The sequence below is a fragment of the Rhipicephalus microplus genome, chromosome 5, assembly GCF_043290135.1.
Source record: "Rhipicephalus microplus isolate Deutch F79 chromosome 5, USDA_Rmic, whole genome shotgun sequence".
Classification (NCBI taxonomy): Eukaryota; Metazoa; Arthropoda; class Arachnida; order Ixodida; family Ixodidae; genus Rhipicephalus; species Rhipicephalus microplus.
The window spans coordinates 216,861,051-216,876,800 of record NC_134704.1 but is presented as its reverse complement, the minus strand read 5'-3'; the positions used below and the strand labels follow the sequence as shown (position 1 = coordinate 216,876,800).

General features: G+C 46.6%; 1 protein-coding gene across 12 annotated transcripts in view; it reads right to left on the bottom strand.

Moving 5' to 3' along the window:
* The window catches only part of LOC119173521 (complement factor B), a 1,265,978-nt gene that overhangs the window by 690,145 nt on the left and 560,083 nt on the right, over positions 1 to 15,750 (bottom strand). The gene's annotated exons all lie outside the window — the stretch shown is intronic.

The window sequence follows — 15,750 nt, the reverse complement described above, 5'->3', positions numbered from 1 at the left end:
AACCTAAACTGCGATTGATGCCTACATGACCTTCGACAGCTAGTTCAGAGTTATTGTTCTCTTCAGGTGGTAACTTTATAAAGACACCCACGTCGCTGATAAGCCCTGTAAACTTGAGCATCATTGAATGAGAGTTTGAAATATAATAACTATACATTTGAGAAACGCATTCAACATACTTCAGGAAATAGTGTATCCAATACGGCACTTCCCGATTGTATCTCAAGACACTTCGACACACCAGCAAGTTTGTTAGAGTAAGAGCAGCTACAGAGGCTATTGACGCATGATGACACATGCGCGATTACCTCAATTGTTATAGAGTTCCTTGATGAACGAGCACATGCCTATTTACAAAGTTGTTTCCCTAAAGGTTTTTTAGTGGTGTCGGAGGGTCTTGAGTTTCAATAATTTATATGTTTGTAGAATAAAAGATGTCTTCGCCGGTAGAATGGGAGCGAAGAGAAAGGTTTAATGTTTCAGAGAGGTAACAAATGCGTACAATGTCCGGTAAACATTCGTTTCGCGCAGCCCAGGCACGAGCTCTCCTTTCGTGCCCACACTTCATTGTCTACTTTCTCCTATACATATTAAACAATATTGAATACACTCTGCGACCCGATGCGAAGGTTCGACGGGATAGGTAAAAGTTCCCTCTTTATAGCAGTTCTTGCAAAGCACCCACCAAGAAGCTCTTCGGCCGCGCATTTACGTTATTCTGATAATCATGCTATCACTGATGGCCTCGTTGTTTCTTAGCGATTGGTGCATACATTATAAGGGTCTTTCTTACAAGCTATCGCGTCATTTTCACAAATGAAGCAAATCACCACATATTACCTCTTTGCCCTACAATATCCTTGTACAACACTACAAAATTCATATCTATCATTGCCAAACGCCAATAACCGCGACATGACCACCCGAACATGACTGGTGGACTTGCCGTTTTTGTTCCAAACTGAGCTCATGCAATGTAGCTTTTACTTACACGTTTCAAAGCTCGGCTTGCTTTCACGCACAAACAACCTAGCACAAATTCCAGTTGGTGTTGCAAACACCATGAGGTGCTTCCCGGTGAACTGGCATAACGATGAGCTGAGTTACCGGTTCGGAAGTAGCACTGGTGTTTTCTTGCTGCACGTGAGATGAGCTTCCCGAAGGCGTTTTTGTATCCAGACGGCACAATTGTCGTCAATAAAGGTGTCGCGGTCTTCTAAAGAATGGTTTTCAGGGCGCCCGTCGAAGTGGAGCTGCCCGATCGTCGTGTCGTGTCGTTGCTTGAGCTCTCGCCTTGCGGCTGTGAGTTATGCTGATATGTGAAGCTTTGGTTCGGCTGCTGCTCGAGTTTTTGCTTGAGTTGAGCTCAGTGACCGAGAAGGAAGTCTAACTTGAAATTGCTGATTGTTGCGATGCACGTCCTCGTTAAATGACCGCACTGGACCAACATACGAGAGTTGTTGCAGAGATGGAGGGATGTCTGTGTCCACGCTGCTCGTGTGAAGTACACAGAAGTTAGTAGTATGAGCACGCTTAAAGTTCTGTCCTTCACACTGTATAGGTCCTTGAAAGGTCCAACCATGCTTTGTGTTGAAGGACACCAGGACTTTTTCTCGCTCATTGAGGAAAACTTTGTTTAACAAAAGCTTCCTCAATTGGTCCGCTTCAATGAGCAAGCATATGCCGTCCTCAGTTTTCAATACAGGAATCGCAGTCACGTCTGCAATAAACTTCTTTTCATGCAGCAGCCGTTGCGCTAAAACGTTCATGGGTTAAAGTTCCATAAGCTGCTCACAGATGAATGGTACTTCTATAGCTTCCACATCATGCGTGGTATGGTTGAATTGATTCATCAGCGTCACCTTGACGATGTTTTCTTTTCTTTTAGCTGCTTCACTCACTCCACCAAGTGCTTTGACATTCATTTTGACCGTGCGCACTATAGGTAATCTTAGCTTTTAAGATATGTCTTCTCTAACGAATGTCCGTTGGCTTCCGTTGTCTAACACGCCTCTGATGAAGCAAGATTCACTTTCGATTGTCAGTCATGCACGAAATGTCTCTAATAGGACTGTCTTTTCATTATGTCACGATGATGACTCACTATTTTTCACCTTTAAAATAGGAGCCCTTGCTTCGTTGAAGTGTTTCTTTTGCGCGTATTCGGGGTTGCTAACAACTGTTGCGTACCTTACGTTGCACTTATGACAAGTTACACGACTGTGGCAATGTTTTGGCCGATGTCCATTGATGGTGCATTTGCAGCACCTGCCAACCTTTTCTAGACATAATTATTGACGTAGCCCTTAAAATAAGTGAAACACAAAACAAGGGAAGGGACAGAGGGGAGCGCTTACTTCCACCAAGATTTTATTTCGAGGAGCGTACATATATATGCTTACGAAGTGCAAATAAAAAAACTGGCAAATTACATGAAAAACCCTCAATTGTCACGCGCGAGAAACTTACAATCTCAGGAAGGAAAGTTCTTTTTCACAAAGACCGAGAGAAGGTGCGCTCACGCAGTTCAGCTCTAATCTACTAGTAATGTTTTTTTGGCTCTGCATTGCAGCATACGTGGCTGCAAACCACTTTTTCATGATACCAAGATTCCAGGTAAAAACGGAAATAAAGTGACAAGGGAGATTATTGAAGCAGACAGGATTAGTAAATGAGGGCTGAACTGCGTCAGCACGCCTTCTATCGGTTTTTGTTAAAAAGAACTGGACTGCCCTTCCACAGGCTGCAATTTTCGCAGTCACATTTGAGCAGTTTGAGTCGTCCTTGCTTCGTCATTACTCACTTATAAGTGATCGATAGCTTCTGCAACGTTTTATTTGTGTGTCCTTGTGCTCCTGTCCTGCACACGTGCTGTACACGTGTTTCTTGGTGCAGTTCCTGCACATTTCATTGCAGAACATTTGCTGCGCCGCTTGTATGCGGGGATGTTGTGCGTGGCTGATGACTCCTCGGTTGTTGAACACGTGTTGCTTTTCTTTATTGTCGCTATAGCTTGCCCGTGCTTGAAAATGTTATCTGTGCTCAGATTTGCTCATGGATTTGTCTACAAAAATGTGTCTTTGTATCGGGCTGAGAAGTTTTTTTAGTGTTATTTCTTTTTTTGTCTCCCACCCTGTAACAGTCCCACTGGGGCTAACAGTATCAATGAATAAATAAAATAAATAAATAACTGTTCTTCCTGATATTGTAAGTTTTTCGCGCATGGCAATTCAGGGGTTTTCATCTGTTTTGCCTTTTTTTTGCGTTCAGTGACCCTATATATGTACGCTCCTCGAAATAAAGTTTTATTGGAAGTAAGCCCTCCCCTTTGTCCCTTTTTTTTGTCCTGTGTTTCTCCTATTTTACGCGCTACGTCAATAATTACGTCTTACCAACATGCTCAACATTTACTCTAGTCTCTGCTAAGCGTTTCTTCCTTTCATGTAAGCTAATGTCGTATGTCCATGAATCTGTAGTGTGTGCTGCAGAGTGGCAAAAGAAACAGGTATCTTTTTCAATCGCTGCGTGGCTGATCACAGCAGACGCCGTGGGTTCAGCCTCATGAAGCGGGCCTCGTCGGTGATCTTCAACACCATGACTGCCGGCATCCACAAAGAAAATTCTCTCGCGAGCTTCCACCTCCATGCGTACGTACTATAGTAGCTCTCAAAGTTCCGTTTCTGAGGTTGCAACCGCACCAACGCTTGTCTGTCGGGATTGTTGTTTGAAGTGTTCTACCAGGGTATCTCCGGGGATCGCTTTGATGAGGACCTTGAGTAGCATGGCAGCATAGGAGATCTTTAGGCATCTGAGCGCCTTAAGTCACCTGATATTGAGGTGAATGGTCTACAGTAGGTTTCGCAACGAAGCCACATCAATGAAGGACTAAACCGCTCTGAGCGTTCGTAGGTTTGACAAGTATTGTTGCTCAATGATCTTCTTGTTTCCAAAGCGGTCTTTTAGAAGGGTGATGGCGTCTTCGTACGACTGCTCCGTGGGTCGAATGCCGTCGATGGCCTTCGATACCTGCCTAGTCACCAGGCAGATACCTGCCTAGTCACTAGTCACCTTCAAATAGTGGAACCGTTCAATGTTCGATAGGCTGGGGTTTTTGTGAATTGCGTGCCTGAACATATACCAGAAAGGTTGCCACTGCGTTGGGCTTCCGGTGAAGTGAAGCAGCTCAAGTTTAGGTAAACGAGAGCCAATTAACCCGTGATAGCCAAAGACACGACTACCTACAGTGACGATACCTTCGTTCGCATTGTTAGTTGCTGCACTGTCGGGAATCCTGGACGTGGACGCCTTCAACTCTTCCCCGTGGTGACTCAGCAACGCCAGCGTAGCAGCCGCGTTGTCTTCATATTCTGCTATAAAGGCATAATCTTCTGCGACTTGCTCGTCGGTGAAGTCTGCTTCGAGTTCTAAGTTGAGCGTCCGCAGGCCTTCGTTGGATGCCTCCAGCCGGTCGTGCACCACACGAAGGTCCAATGAGGTGAACTGGTTGGATTCAATCAGTTGCCGTGCTTCGTTTCGCATGTACGTGTGCAGAACTCGCTGAGTCGTTCGTTTGCCTTTAATACACTCCATCTCCGTTGCAGGCGAACTCCTTCCGTCGGGTCGCTTAAATGGCAGAGTCCCGGGTTTTGGCACCCTAATATGTAGAAAAAAGGTGTCTTCACCGGTAGAATGGGAGTGAAAACAAAGATTTGTAGGCTCAGAGAGGTAACAAACGCTTCCAGTATCCGCCAAATGGTCGTTCCATGCAGCCTAGGCACGAGCTCTCCTTTGGTGCCCACATTTCGTTGTTTACTTTCTTCTATTAAATACTCAACAATATTAATAACGTTGTTATTCTTAAAAGCTCTATATTTTCTGCTCAAAGTATAATAATTACACAGCCAAACTATTCAATAACAAATCTGCCTGGTAGTGATGTTACTTCGTCCTCGCGAGAAATTTGTTGCTGCGAAAACAGAATACGTGCATAAATTACTTCTGGCCGATATTAATTTAAACGAGTCACCGATAACGCTCTGTCTCATGTTTCTTTGAACCATAGTGATGTCTTGTGCCTCACACCTTAATGAGTTTTGTTTGCTTCCTTTTATAGCATTTGCGCTATTAGGAAAGTACCATCATTATTCTATCTTTTGATTTGACAAATGTAAGCAGAGAGCGGCATAGGATTGCGAACCTCTCTATAATATCGAACTTTTTTTCTTTCCTTTCGTAGCATTCATTGTCATTCCATCAATTTAAATAGTAAACATATCTGCGCTACTGAACATGGTAGATGGCAACTAAAATACAGGACGCCCGCAGACTCAACTCTGAACGTTTAATGGCCGAAAGATGACCGATGTACAGTGAACTTGTGATATTTACTGTCCGATTTTTCTTCACTTTCAAGCTCATTGTACAGCGTTAAGCCTACGTCATCGTACGTATGACCTTGGAAGATACGGTGCAGTGCGCATAACTGGGCTTGGGTTCCAAAGCGCGCACGTGAAGTCTTTCACGGCAGCGCCGGTTCATACGAGTGAGCCAGCATAAAATTGTATCAAACATCGCGAAATGATAATCGGTTTGCAATAACTGTACTCCGTTAGAGTGTAGGCCATTGGAACTTGGCCGAGTCCACCAAAAATACTTATCACCCCGAAATTCATAAAAGTCATGATTGCAACTCCAAGGTTTCACTGTACCAATGCAGGTGTGTGCTACTTAATCACTGATGAATGAAGGTTTTAGCGGCATACATATGGGTTCGAATCATACCTGTCATATTCCGACAGCTCCGATGAACTGGTGCACAGGCAGTCACAATCATCTTCAAGAAATAATTAGAGCACAGACATGCGGCACATGCACACAGACAAGCATTCATGCAACAAGCACGTATAGTGCTTGTTGCATGAATGCTATTTCGTACGACTGCTCCGTGGGTCGAATGCCGTCGATGGCCTTCGATTCGAGAAATAGCTAGAGCAGCATGAATGCTGCTCTAGCTATTTCTTGAAAAATGAGTTACTGACTAGCCCAACAACAAGTTCTTTTGTTAGACACAGACAAGGTACGGCTGCTGCGACGGGGTCACCTTTCGTCTGAGCGCCATGCTCTTCGCAGATTTCATACTACGCGCTGGCATACCCCACATAGTTTGCGCGATTTCGAGGTTTCTACAAACATCTACGAGGTGAAAAGAGAGTGCTAGTCACTTGGTTTTCGGCTTCGGTGTTGCGCTTGTTTGCCTATTTGATATTACTGTCCAATTTTACGAATATTTATTCTATCAGGCCTAACACATGAGCTTCTTAGGTACAATAAAATACCAATACTTTGGCTTGGGGCGAAAATCGCTGGAGTTGGCCGTCGAACCCTAAAAACTTATGAAATTAATTTCTGCTTCTTGGTTGGAAACGTTTACCTTTTACACAGGAACACAGGACAGAAGCGCTTAATTTCAACTAAACGTTTATTGCAAACGTCTGAGTATATAAAGAGGTGAAAGAAGAAAAAAATTGCAGATTTTACTTACAGTGGGAATCGATGATATGCGAAGCACGAATGAGAAAGTTTCATTTGTCACTTTAAAATCAGCACAACGTTACGAGGTGGAAGTAAATGATGTCTTACATGACTTTCGTGTCATGATTGTCGTGTTTGGATGTGTGGTTTATCTTCGACATCTATTCACGCCACGTGATACCAAGTTTACTATATGGGGAGCTAGCGAAACTACCGCGAGCACGCTATGAGCGTGATATGGTGTCATGTTAATACATGACATGCGTGTAAAGATTATCGTGTTTGCATTATTCATACACTTTCGTCATCCATTGACGTCGCGTAACACCAAATTTGGTTTATGTGGATCCAGCAAAACGGCCGCGAGCGCATCGTGAAGGGCCCACTATACTCCAATGCAGCGTTGACACGCGCGCACGGTGGGCACAGTGACGCTACGATAGCAAAACGTGAGCACTCTATAGTCTGAAGCCAGGCGCGACCGGCGCGACCAGCGTCTGTCGAAGCGGCCCGACAGCAACCAGCACAAAATGCGGCATGCTGCATTTCGCGCCGTTACTTCACGCAGACGACAATACTGCGCCTCCCTCTTTTCCTGACGGAAGGACGCCGGACGCGCTGAAATGCGCATGCGTCAAAAAAAACGGAGTGCGGCGCGCGCTGGCGAGTATATGGCAAGACCGGTGCCTGGCGTGGCAATGACAGCGTGATCCGACGAAATGAACGCCAGCGAGCACGCGCACCACGTCACGTCGAAATGTATAGGTGCCTGGACTGTTGCATGTAGTCATGTCCTCATAGGACACGCATCTCATTATCATGTTTGCACAAGTCACACACCTTCGTCATCCATTGACGTCACGTAATACCGAATTTCGCATATGTAACGCTAGCGAAATGGCCGCGAGTGCATCATGAGTGTGGCATTTAGCCATGTTGTTACATGACACGCATGTCATGATTATTCTGTTTGTATGTGTCATTTATCTATGTCGTCCGTTCGCGTCGCGAAGTGCAAAATTTGGTATAAGTGAAGCTAGCGAAAAGGCCGCCATCGCATCATGAGCGTGGCATGTAGTCATGTTGTTACATGACACGCATCTCATGATTATCGTGTTTGCGCCACTGACATACGTTCGTCATCTATTCACGCACTGTAATACCCAATTTGGTTTATGTGACGCTAGCCAAACGCCCGTGAGCGCCTCATAAGCTTGGCATGTAGTCATGTTGTTACTTGACACGCAAGTCATAATTTTCATGTTAGGGTCTGTCGCTTGTGTTCGCCATGCATTTGTGTCATACCATACCAGTTTTGCAACTTGCCATATCAACGAAACAACCGCAAGAGCTGCAGGACTATGGAATGTAACTCATAATATTGATGACATCGATGTCATGAGTTTTACGTTATGATTACTCAGATATGTTTTTCATACATTCTTGTTTTGCCATGCCAAGTTTGGTAGTAATACCGCTATCGAAACGGCCTGAAGAGCTTAAAATAGTTAACGTCTAGATAGATAGATACCTGCGAAGTCGTCGAAGTTCGCGAAGAAATGCTTCGCATTTAAAAAGCAAAGTGCAGAACAACAAAAGCGCACGTGCAGTGTCGTACATTGCTGATCTGTTATTAATGACACCACCCTAATAAGTTATTTCTTACCACGTGAGCGAGATAATAGGTGTATGGCAAGCCATCAGCGTCTCGGAGAGACGAAGAAGTTATGCCGCAGCTTTTCCGCGTGTTCGAGCAAGCTCGAGAGAAGAAGACGCCAGGAATAACGGTAGCATCTGTGGACGTCCATGCCAAAGCAGGGATAAATAAAATATGTTGAAAACCAAATGCTGCACGTCTTCCTACAAATAGCAACCCAGACTTTGAATGGCAACGTGCACCTCGTCGTCCTTTTGTCAACGCATCGAGCATCACGGCCAACTCTGCTTCTTCAGCTCCGTTCATTTCGGGTGACCATGAACGCCACACCCAAAAGCGACGCCATGCCGAACCTCATGGTATCTGACCTTGTCGTCACTACCTTCAGGCTCCCGAAATTTTCGTTCGCGGACTCTGCGCTCTGGTTTCTGAGCATCCAGCCACTCTTCCGACGACACCGGGTATTGTCGCGAACAGGGAGGTACGATTACGTCATCGGCGCTTTACCACCTGCTGTCATCATCATTGTAAGAGACATTTTGCGTTCTCCACCTCCAGACAATACCTAAGATACCCTTAATGAGGAGCTCATACGCCGGACAACTGAGTCGGAACAGCCTAGGCTGCAGCAGCTACTCACCTCGGAAGAACTCGGTGACCGAACGACTACGAAGCGTCTGCGTCGCATGCGGCACCTGATTGGGGACCACTCTGCTGCATTGGACGCATCCATCCTACGCAAATTCTTCTGACAGTGACTGCCACAGCAGGTGCAGATGACTTTGAGCGGATCGTCTACAGAAACCCTAGACTCACTAGCCCGGATAGCCGACAAGATTACGGATATCGGTGCACCATCCATATCTGCGTTCGATAGAGCACGTGATTATACCCTATCTGCACCGGTCCGCGACGACTGCTTAAAACGCCTTCTTCAAGCTAAGTAGGAGCTGAAGCGCAAAGTGGATCAGTTGGTCAATGAATTGAGCACACTCAAGATAGACCACCACCGCAACGCGTCACGACAACGCCGCCAAAGCCGCGAAAGATTGCTAAGTCTGCCTCTTACCGTCTGCTGGTACCACCACCGATACGGAGCTCGAGATCGTCAGTGGAAACAGCTATGGCAGTTTGCGGGAAACGCACGGGCCAGGCACTGACGGTGGCCAGTGTGTCAGGCCCGATATACAGCCACCTATTCCACGTAACTAACGGTGTCACCAAAGTCCGCTACCTCAACGACACAGGTGGCGGAGTGTGTGTTGTTTCTCCTACGTTGGAAGACCACCGACGACGCCAGACCTCACCATCTGTCACCGCGGTCAACGGTTCGACCTTACGAACCTACGGACAGAGATATCTTACGATTGACATCGGCCTGAGGCACACGTTTCAGCGGATCTTTTTAATCGCCAACGTGCGTGTACCCATAATCGGTGCGGATTTTCTTTGGCATGTTAAGCTTGTGGTACACCTATGATATAGCCGTCTCGTGGATTCTAAGACCCTCCTCAAGGATCAGGGCGTGATATCAAATGTGCTACTCTTTCACCTTGTGCAAGCTCATGCCGAATTCTCCCCACCGTGGTCTACGCTTCTCTTTCGTGCTCCATCTCTTGAAGGCCCGATGCGCTACAATGTCACTTATCACATGCCTAGTAGGAGTGCCGGTGTTTGCACGTGCTCATCGTCTTGCTCCTGACCACTACAAGATTGCACGCTAAGAATTCGAGCACATGCTTGAACTCGGATATGTCCGCCTCTCTTCCGGAACCTGGTCGTCACTGATAGACATGGCTCCCGAGCCTTCAGGTTATTGAAGACCATGCGGTGACTACAGCACCCTCAACAAATTGACGGTACCGGACCGCTATTCGAAGCGCACATCCAGGACTTCATGGCATTGTTGCACAGTTCCACCGTTATAGCAAAGTCGACTTAGTAAAGGCATACCACCAAATACCTGTCGAGCAATCCGACGTACTGAACACTACCTTAATAACACCTTTTGGCGTGTTTGAATACACGCATATGCCCTTCGGTCTATGAAACATCGCACAAACCTTTCAACGGTTCGTAAATCATGTACTTCGTGGTTAGACCTTCTGCTTCGCGTACATCGACGACATCCTTGTCTTCAGCACAAGTGCAGATCACGAACTTCATTTGCGTCAGGTTTTCACACGACTCCGCCAATATGGACTAGCCGTCAACGGACCAAAGAGGGAGTTCAGCGTTTCCTCACTGGACTTTCTTCGCTATCACGTGGATTCGCGTGAGATCTCTACACCGGCCTCGCGTGTTGAAGCTATATTGCAGTTTCCACGACCAACAAATACAAAGTAACTACGTGTATGCCTCGGGCTTACCAACTATTACCGGTGGTTTATTCCTCATTGCCCTGCCATCTTGCATCCACTCAACGCACATCTATCCGGTCAAACGAAGCACATCGCTTCCATCTTCTGGACGCGTGATACAGAGACAGCTTTCAGTTTCACCAAGGAAGCTATGGCTAATGCAATGCTCCTCGCGCATCAAAAAAGTGACGCCATTGCGTCACTCACAGTGGACGCCTCGGACGTCGCCACAGGAACATTCTTGCAGCAGTTGGTTGATGGACTTTGGCAGGTGGTTGCTTTCTTCTCACGGAAGCTCTCACAGACCGAGCGTCATTATAGCACGATCGGTCGCGAACTGCTCGTGGCCTATTTGGCTGTCAAGCACTTTCGACACATTATAGATGGTCGGCAGTTCCATATCTTCACCAACCACAAGCTGCTTACGTGTCAATCAACCGCTACAAACTCTGCCCACACCCCACGTGAGATCTGCCCGCTTGTCTACATATCGGAGTTCACGAGTGATATCCGGCACATCACTGGCAAAAACACCCCAGTTGCTGACGCGCTTTCCCGAATAGACATCAACGCAACTACAGATGAGCGCCCACCAGTCGATTTTGCAGCCATGGCTACTGCACAGCAGGATGACAGCAAGCTTCAGGTGTTGCGACTCCAACAGAACTTTCTCAAGCTCGAAGTTGTCAAACTTCCAGGCTGTGCAATTCCCCTCGTTTGTGACCCCTCTACCAGTTGTCCTCGCCCTTACGTTCAAGGACCATTTCACCGCAAAGTATTCAACGCCTTGCATTCCTTGTCGCACCCCAGTTTTAGTGAGACTCAGTGCCTCATCACAGGACAATATCTATGGTGTCGAATGAACATCGACGTCCGCCACTGGAGACGTGTTTGTCTAGAGTACCAGCTAACCAAAGTCCAGCGCAACACGGTCAGCCCACTGGGTACCTTCGCACCTCCTGACTCGCGGTTCAGTCATGTGCACCACGTAGGCCCTTTGCCCCTATCGCAAATCAGCTGGTATATGCTAACCTGCGTAGACCTGTTCAACAATGGCCTGAGGCAGTACCCCCCTCACCAACATCACGGTAGAGTCAGTCACCCGCGGACTCATCACCGTGTGAATATTCCGCCACAGAGTTCCCAAGACCACCACATCACAGCGTGGTCGTCAATTTGACTCCGCGCTCTTCCGCAACTTGTCCCGAATGCTTGGTGTCAACCACATCAGGACGATGGCCTACCACTCGATGTTGAATGGCATAGTTCAGTGATTTCACCGTCAACTCAAAGCTTCGCTCATGACCTCGCAATTGTTGATACCCTGGACGGAGCGACTACCACTCGTCCTCCTCGCCCTGCGCAGCACGATACGTACGGGCGCGTCCTGCTCCTCAGCTGAGCTGGCATTTGGCACTACCCAAAGGCTTCCTGGACAGTTTTTTGACACGTCGCCAGTATCAACATTGGACGTAGCTGATTATGCCAGTCGCCTCAGAAAGTCCATGAGACATGTATCCACAATTCCGGTGCATCAAAAATCACGCCCAAGTTTCGTCAGTCGTGTGCTCTGCGGTGGCACCCACGTCTTCGTACGACGTGACGCAATCAGACCCAAACTGCAACCTCCTTACGACGGATTCTTTAGGGGTTTTCAAGCGTTGCCCGGACCATTTCGTTCTGTTGCCTAATGGGCGCGAAGACAGTGTCTCCATTGATCACACAAAGCCGGCTTTTCTTCACACTGACGCCGTATTACAACCCACACGCGAAAACCAGACGAACGCGCTTCACAATAACAGAACCTGTAATCTGCTCATAGGGTTCGCTCCTTCGCGCACGGGCAACCTCGCTAGAGGGGGGGGGGGGGCTATGGCAAGCCATCAGCATCTCGGAGAAGACGAACAAGTTGTGCCACAGCTGCTCCGCGTGTTCGAGCCACCTCGAGAGAAGAAGACGCCAGGAAGAACGGCAGCGTCTGTGGACGTACATGCCAGAGCAGGGATAAATGAAATATGTAGGAAAGCAAACGCCGCATGTCTTCCTACAGGTGCACTAACACACTCTCAGTCATCACCTGTCACTCCTGCATCTTCAACAATCAAATGGATTAATAAACCTCCGTCACGATACAAAGCGTATGTGTTGTCCAAATACGCCACACAACCATACTGCTTACAGTGGATTGCCAAGTGACCTTCGGTAGCCTTTTGCACTTTATTATGGTGCTCTTTTAACCTCTCATTACGACATCTTTCAGTATGTCCAACAAAAGCGAGGCCGAAGAAAAAGGGCACTCTATAAACAACGGACAATGCACACTCAACATATTTATTGCGATGCTTAATTTGGCAACCATTCCTTTATTTTTTTAAATAGAACAGGTTTCGCAAAATATTTTTGACAGTTTCCCTGGAGTAGACATGCCACTCGTACACCAACTCGGCTTACAATATTTTTCAGATTCTGCGCCACACTATGGACATATGGGACATCAGTCGTTTTCCGCTCCTGCAGGGAAGTGTCATTACGCTCCCTACCTTGTTTGTTTAGGTCTCTATAGAGTAATTCAGCAATGGCTATAACCAGTCATTGAGGTTAACCTGCTGCCTGCAGTCGCAAAACCGGTTGCTAAAAGCTCTTCGGCATGAGGTGAAAACGCAATTTATAAATGGAATTCAAAAGGCACATACGCGTGACAGACCTCTTGACTACTTTTTTGCGTGCAGAAGAGAAAGGCGAGAATGGCGTTTTGCTGCTGAGCTCATAAATCCGGCAAACGTGGTCATCCTAAAATTTTAACAAACGATCAAGAAACCTTAACGTGTTTCCACATGACATTTCATGTATAAGCTTTAGAGTCCGGAAAACCATCTGAAATACTTCAAGAGTCAAACTAACACAACATTGAAACTGTTTAGCTCTACATTTCCAAATTCCGAAATAATAATGCAGAAACGTGAAACTTTTTAAAACTTTAGTTTCTTACAACTTCTTCTCAATTCTTCGATCAAAGTGGGCCATAAAATTATCAATAGATACGGGTTCAATATCCGGACAAATACTAATACATATTTTTGGACGTAAATGTTCTCAACCCAATTAACCAATGTGGACGTTAAGTATAACGCCTAAAAGTCTAAAAACCCCCGCACTGACATACCCCGAGTGTTCTGAAAGGTCACTGCACTATGTTCAAGTACACACTGTTAAACAAATTCTAGAAGCGTATCGTGAGAAGCATATCGTGAGTTTTTCAGGTCAATGAGTAACGTCTTAGCTACTACTACGGCATTCACTACTGAAACTTCACAATCTACTCGGCTGCTGACCCGCAGGCCGCGGGATCAAATCCCGGCTATGGCGGCTGCATTTGTGATGGAGGCGCAAGTGTTGTAGGCCAGCGTGCTCAGATATGGGCGCTCGTTAAAGAACCCCAGGTGGTCGAAATTGGAGCCCTCAACCACGGCGTCTTTCATCATCATATGGTTATTTTGGGACGTTAAACCCCACACATCAATCAATCATCAAGAAAAATTCGCAATCAGCTCACAATACTTTCTGTGCAACGGGTCATCAATGTGGAGGATATTCAGCTTTTATTGCATAAAAAGCACCACACTTTTCTGCCAAGAACACTTGTTTCCGAAATAATCACCCTGATCGACATACCATCCTTGTATATCTTGCAACTGAAGGATTATGTAAGCCCAGTTTATCAGTTTTCGTTATCTGATTGGCTCAAATAATGCAACAGAAGGCCATTGCACACGTTTTTTGCAACCATTCAAACAGGTTTGAGCGATACAGTCTTAGTCAAATCCTGGCTAGACTACACGCCCACAGGCAAGAAGTCAAGTCAAATTATTGCCGTTTCTAGGCGGCTCCGTAGCTGTGTTGCAGAGAAATCGGCCCAATTTGAAGTGGCCTTCAGAATAGCCGGCTTAAAGATTAGCTGGGATTTTAGGTCAAATATTTCCTGTTGGTCAAATATTTCCTTTAGGTCAAATATTTCCTGTTTTAGGTCAAGTACTGTTGGCCAAAGTTGCTCGCATCAGTGCAGCGCTACATGAAAACATGTCAATGTCAACGACGCTAAACTCCACCCGTAAAACCAGCCGGCCTTTTCCAGCCATTAGACCCTCCGGATGCCCCATTCCAACAAGGCGGCATGGACTTCCTAGTACCTTTTCCGACATCGTGTGCAGGCAAGAAATGGGCCACACTCTATCTGACCTGTTATGCTGAGACTGACTCTCAGTACAGTGCGACAGCTGCCAAAGTCGCCAAGTTCTTTGTGAACAACATAGTGCTCAGACATAGTGCGCCCATCGTCGTTATTACGGATCGGGGCACCGCATTTACGGCAGACCTAATGCAATGCCTGATGCGCATGACAAATACCGGCCACAAAATAACGGCGTATCACCCTCAGTCAAATGGCTTAACCGAACGCCTTAACAGAACTCCGACCAACTTGCTATCAATGTATGTCGATGTTGGACATAAACATTGGGATGAATATTGCCCTATATAACATTCGCACATAATACATCCGTTCAAAAAACAACCCACGTTGCCCCTTTCGAACTAGTACTCGGCCGGAAAGTGACCACTCCACTGGATGCCATGTTTTCACTACGAGATGAAAGCAGCTATTTACGTGACTTAGATTTCTTCTTGCAAAGAGCAGAAGAAGCGCGACAAATGGCAAGATACCAAATATGCCACCAACAGCGCGTCGATTCTAGTCGGTACAACAAGCGACAAAGTGACGCACTTTATCATCCCGGTGACAACGTGTGAATATGGAGCCCAGTGCGTCACCGAGGACTGTCTGAAAAGCTTCTTTGCCGATACTTTGGCCCTTATGAAGTACTTAACCGTATCAGTGACGTAACTTATGAAGTCAGATCCACTGGACACGTGAGCTCAACACGCCGCAATCCCACGCAAGTGGTACACGAAGTCCGCATGAAGACCTATCATTAGAGATTGTCGGAAAACTAGTGAGAGTGCGCATGTATCTTTTCACTTTTTCAAGCATCGGCACAATGCGTCTGAGGAGGAGGATAATGCCATGACAGGTTGGCCACGTTGAAGTAGCCCGCCGCAATCATTCTGGCACAAGCACCAGCAAGACCGTGCTGACATGCGCCACGAGTTCATTTGCTCGGGCTACGAGAAAGAGGAAGATAATTG